The sequence below is a fragment of the Propithecus coquereli genome, unplaced genomic scaffold, assembly GCF_000956105.1.
Source record: "Propithecus coquereli isolate 6110/MARCELLA unplaced genomic scaffold, Pcoq_1.0 Scaffold29, whole genome shotgun sequence".
In the NCBI taxonomy this organism is placed as follows: domain Eukaryota; kingdom Metazoa; phylum Chordata; class Mammalia; order Primates; family Indriidae; genus Propithecus; species Propithecus coquereli.
The window spans coordinates 8,362,476-8,368,406 of record NW_012148507.1 but is presented as its reverse complement, the minus strand read 5'-3'; positions in this window follow the sequence as shown (position 1 = coordinate 8,368,406).

The window sequence follows — 5,931 nt, the reverse complement described above, 5'->3', positions numbered from 1 at the left end:
TAGCTGGGACTACAGGTACATGACACCATGCCCAAATAATTAAAAAAAAAATTTTTTTTTTTAGAGAGAGGGATACGGCTATGTTGTCCAGGCTGGTCTCAAACTCCTGGCTTCAAGTGATCCTCCCACCGAGGTGTCCCAAAGTGCTGGGATTACAGGCATGACCCACTGTGCCCTGTTGTTTCAGGTTTTGAAAACTTGCAGTTCTACTTGAATTTTAAAAACGGTGAAGTCTTGTTTTTATTAGATAAAAATAAAAATTAGACATTAAAATGCCAAAGTGGCTGGTGAGTAGGGAGTAAGGGTGAAGGACATCTGAGATAGAGCTGGAACATTTGGGAGCATTAGGGAAGAACATGTGTGACAATGCAAAAATGAAATACACACCCACACAAGGTATAGTGAGGTGACAACATTGCTTCCTTTCATCTGTATATCTCCTAAAACATAGTCACATAACAGAGTCTACCAGGTAGAGAATAAGAATGTAACATGTAGAGAACTTGATAAAATAAGTAGGTCAATCATAATTAGCCTAACTTCATAGATTTATTTATCATATATTTACCAGGTTATAATGATAACTCAAGCAGACATGACCCCTGCCTCAAGTATAGCATGGAAGGAAGACATTAAATTAAAAAACATAAAAGCATATAACTATAACTGTAATAAACAGTATACATGAAGAGTACACAGCAGGGTGGCTGTCATCTAGTCTGGGTGACACAGGAAGCCTTCTTTCGGAAGAAACAAAAGCTGGTCAGGATACTCAGTGTATTAGTCCATTTTTTGTTGCATATAACAGAATACTTGAAACTGGGTAATTTATAAAGAAAAGACATTTATTTTTTATAGGTATGAAAGCTGAGAAGTCCAAGGTGAAGTGGCCACATCTGGTGAGAGCCTTCTTTCTGGTGGGGACTCTCTGCAAAGTTCCAAGGTAGCGCAGGACATCACATGGCGAGGGCGTTGAGAGTGCTAATGTTCTCAGGTCTCCCTTGCCTGGGCATGGTGGCTCGCACCTGTAATCCCAGCACTTTGGGAAGCCAAGGTAGGAGAATTGCTTGAAGTTAGGGGCTCAAGACCAGCCTGAGCTGGTGTCATAAGAAAAGGAAATTAGGACACAGATGGGTACAGAAGGAAGACCATATGAAGACACAGGGAGAAGACATCCATCCACAAACCAAGTATAGTGGCCTCAGAAGAAACCAACCTGCTGACACCTTGATTTCAAATATCTAGTCTCCAGAATTGAGAGGCAATAAATTTCTGTTGTTTAAGCCACGCAGTTTGTTATTGCAGCCCTACACACTAATACAGTGAGAAACTAGATGCTTTCTTGCTAAGATCGGGATAAAGGCAAGTATGTCCCCTTTCACCACTCCTATTCAACATCTCACCGAAAGTCTTAGCTAATGCAATAAGACAAGAAAAGGAAATAAAATTATACAGATTTGGAAGGAAGAAATGAAACTGTCTTTGTTTGCAGGTAAAAGGATTGTCTATGTAGAAAATTCCAAAGATTCAGTAACAACAACCAAAAAAGAAAAAAAATACCTGTAGCTGTAATAAGTGGTTACAGCAAGGTTTCTGGATACAAAGTTAATATAAAATGTTAACTGCTTTCTTATATACCAGCAGTGAAGAATTGGAATTTGAAATTTAAAATACAGTGCATTTACATTGGCACCAAAAAAGTGAAGCACTTAGGTATAAATCTAACAAAATATGTACAAAATTTATATGAGGAAAACTATAAAACTCTGATGAAAGAAATCAAAGATGCAAATAAATGAGAAAATATGCCATGTATATAGATAAAAATGTTGTCTCAATATTGTGAAGATGTCAGTTCTTTCCTAACTGATTTAGTTCCCAATCGATCAATTTCCCAATGATTTATAGATTCGATGCAATCCCGATCAAAATCCCAGCAAGTTATTTTATGGATATACATATATGCTTTTGCATATGCATGGACTGTATTTAGAAAGACTCATTAGAAACTGCTGACTGTGGGGGCTGGGCCTAGAAGGAAGGACGGATGGATGGAAAGCAGGTGAATGAAGGGTCAGGTGAAAACGCCTGCCCGAAGTTGCTTGTTTGCTGAGTACAAAGGTCAGCTGGAAACAGCTGACCTGTATGGAAGTTGTTAAAGAAGTTAGCAAACGGCCCTGACCCTTTGCACGTGTCCTTGGAAATAAATACGGGGAGGAACTTACCTGAGGAGGCCATTTTCTCCGTGAGACGTTGGCCTCTCCTCTTCTCTCGAAACACTGTGTTTGGAGTAATTACTCATTCCTTCTCTACTGAGCTCAGGAGCGAAAAGCAGCTGTGACACTAACGATGATCGCCTCTGGGGTAAGGAGCAGGGGGTCTGGGGGGAGATTTGCCTTTACGCATTTTGTACCGTGTGCATGTACGTGGACAAAAAAATTTAGGCTAGAAAAGAATTTATATTAGGTTCACAGCATTTATACCAGGTTTATTTCTAGTAAGAAATAAAAAGGAACTAAATCCAGGTCTGCTGAACTGTAAGCCCAAAGCTTTTTCTTTTCACTGTCCCACTCTGTGAAGGGGGATAAGACAGTGGGATTGTGTAGGACGGTAGTGCGAGAAAGAGGGACGGAAAGAGCCTCGTGGTTGAACTGGGAACGGGCTAGGCAGAGTGCCAGGCTGAGGAGTGTGGACATCATCCTGTAGATCAGGGAGAGTTTTATACGGGAGGGGATTTGATCAGACTGATAGGGGCTTCACTCCTCTTCTCTTTGACCGCTGCCCAGAAATCCACCCAGTCAGGCTTCAAAGGGGTGATTCAGGAAAAAGAGAAAGTCTTATTCTGTTTGTGCTGCTATAACAGATGACCACAGACTGAGTAATTTATAGACAACAGACATTTATTTCTTACAGTTTGGAGGCTGGGAAGCCTAAGATCAAGGCGGCAGCAGATTCGCCAGCAGAGTTGGTGTCTGATGAGGGTTCCGTGCTTCAAAGATGGCTCCTTTTTGCCGTGTCCCCACAGGGCAGACGGGCACAGGGGAGTTCGCTTGAGCCTCCTTTTTAAGGGCACTAATCACTAGGACGGAGCCCTGGTGACTTAACCACTTCCCAAAGGCCCCACCTCTTAATACTACTACATTGGGGACTAGGTTCCAACGTATGAATTTTGAGGGACACCAACATTCAGACCATAGCAGAGGGATTCTGCAAGGATTGAAAACGTAAGATACAGACGATTCTCTTTTAACAGAAGCTCATTGAATAAGCCTCGAAGGGCTCCAGGGGTGCCAGGGAACACATAGTAGCACAGAAAGTAACAGAGGGACGACTTGAGCAGTAGCTGAGGAGAGAGCATATGTGTAACCCACGAGCAATTAGGAGACAGGGACAAGGTCTACGAAAACGCATCAGGAGCAATTGCAAAATTAGAGTTACTTTTCAGTGTCATGAAAGGATGCAGGATCTCAAAGTCATTGCATTTCTTCATGTAAGCCCAGCGTAATTCAATCATTTGCATTTATATAGCAGCATTTATCTGAGGCAGAAATGTACTTCTCCAGCATTAACTCATTAATCCTCACGATGTCCTTGGGAAGGAGCTCGTAAGCCTGATTATCTCCATTTCACAAATAAGAAAAATGGAGCCACTGAGAAGACAAGTGATTTGGGTGAGAATAGGTTGAGTCTATATAGGGAATTAATACTAGTATAAAAGTCTCTTGCAAATGAGTTATAGATGATTGGTTCAACACAATTTGGTGTTCAGATGCCTCAGAAATGTTTAATAAATGAATATCTTACTTTGGCTTTCTAACCAATAGAATATGATGATTATTCAGGTTTTATTCACCCTGACGGATGAATAACAAAAATTGTTCCATGTGATTTAAAGCCACATTTCTCCCTGAACTAATAACTCTAGAGCCCAGGACGCTATGAAAGGAATTATAAGATCAGGGAAATAATAAGAGAAAGTTCCTTGGTTTCAATAGGTTATTTGCGATTTGCTTTGGTTTTTGAACTCAATTGTCAAATTTTTTAAGATAAGGATTTGGGTGCAAGTAGTTTATTCAGAGGTTATCCCAGGGAGCATGTGGGGGAACTGGGGAAACGAGGGAAGAGAGGAAAGTTGATAGAAGGTTCCCTAATGAGTAGGTTACACCTGCGGGCAATGCTCTCTGCTAGGGACCCTCTGTGAGACTGTATACCACACTTCAGAACTGTCTCCCCCAGGGGCAAGGGAATTGGGTTTTTTACCCACCACCTCTCGTCCCTTTTCAGATGTGCACTGTTCCTTGGACACTTCTGGTCTGCTCTGTGCTCAGGGTGGGCAGCTCCTGCAGCCAGAGAAAGCCCTCAGACAGAGAAATGCTAGCAAACCTTCAGCTGGCACCAAGATAGCACATCTAGAACTGCTGGCGATGATTTCTGGTCTCAATTAAAATTTACTGATATTGAATAATCCTAAAATTCTATGTTTTCTGATTTCCAAGGTGACGCTGGGTGAATTCTTCCTTGAGTTGGCAAGGCTGTCAGTGAGAAAAGACATGTGCCACCACACCTGGCTGATTTTTTTCAATTTTTAGTAGAGATGGGATCTCACTCTTGCTCAGGCTGGTCTCCAACTCCTGACCTCAAGCAATCCTCCCACCTGGGCCTTCCAGAGTGGTAGGATTATAGGCGTAAGCCAACGAGCCTGGCCCAAGATCCTCATTTGAACATAGAGACAAATCTGTTAACTCTCGGTTGGTGTCTGCTTACTGTTGTACCACACTCTTGCTGGGCATCTGTGTGCTTTCTAGTCAGGGTCGGACATTAAGAAGTCTTAGGAGTTCTGTGTGTGTGTGTGTGTGTGTGTGTGTGTGTGTGTGTGTGTGTGTGTTCAGTGATAATCCAAAGGCAAAGTCAAGTGAGAGTGTTAGCCATCTTGCATTATCAGTGCTACATTTATTCCAAAAGCCAAGTGTTCATGCCATATCTGCTTGGTTTGGTAGCCTTCCTCATAGGTGAACAGAGGGTACCAAGAAAGACATAGAAGGTATAATTATGTAATTCTAACCAGTGAAAGTCGGCTTCCTCCTTTACCCATAGAAACAATCTAAGGAGGTGGTGAAGCACAGAACCGATGACAGAGACTCAATCACTATAATTCACATGCTGAATATTCTCATTTTGCAACATTTAGTGGTCCATTATGTTAGCTTCTGGGAGTGGAAGAAAGGAGAAAGGGAATGGAAATGTAGCCTTCTTATCCCTTCAGAAATCAATTCTAAATGGAAATCACAAGGGTACTTTAGTCTCTCAAGAATATTGGCCAAAAAGGGAAGGAGAAAGATAGAATGGCAGCATAAAAAGATGCAGGATCAAAAAACTAACACGCAAGCAAGCAAGCATTCTATCCTAATGGGATATTATCAAATGAAATTAGGATGTTTTGTTTATGCTGTTAGTCTTTAAATGTTTCCTTTGCTTTTCGTCTTTTGGCAAAAACGTCCCAGTCTGTACCCTGTACTCCACACTGTCACTCCATGTGGGTTAGGTGGGGCTGACTCTGTCCTGCTCTAGGGGTGAGAACACATCCCATGCCCAGATAGTCAGGACAGTCCATCCCCCTAGTTACTGGCTTTAAACCAAGTCAGGCCAATGAAATCAATGCCAGAATTTTCATTGGAACTATTGGGAGAGAGTTACTCTTTCTGATGTGGTTGCTAAGGTGATAAGATGTAAGCCTGGAGCTGTGGTCGCCATTTTTACCATCATCTGTGGGACAACCTGCATAAGAATGAAATTAATGTAGAGGAAGACATGACCAATAGGAAGAGACAGAAGTTATAATGATGTTGCTGAATCCAGCCCTACCTGAAATATAAAATTTATTAGTTGACTTTTCAGTGATGTGAGCCAGTACTTTTCTGTTTTTTTGTATAA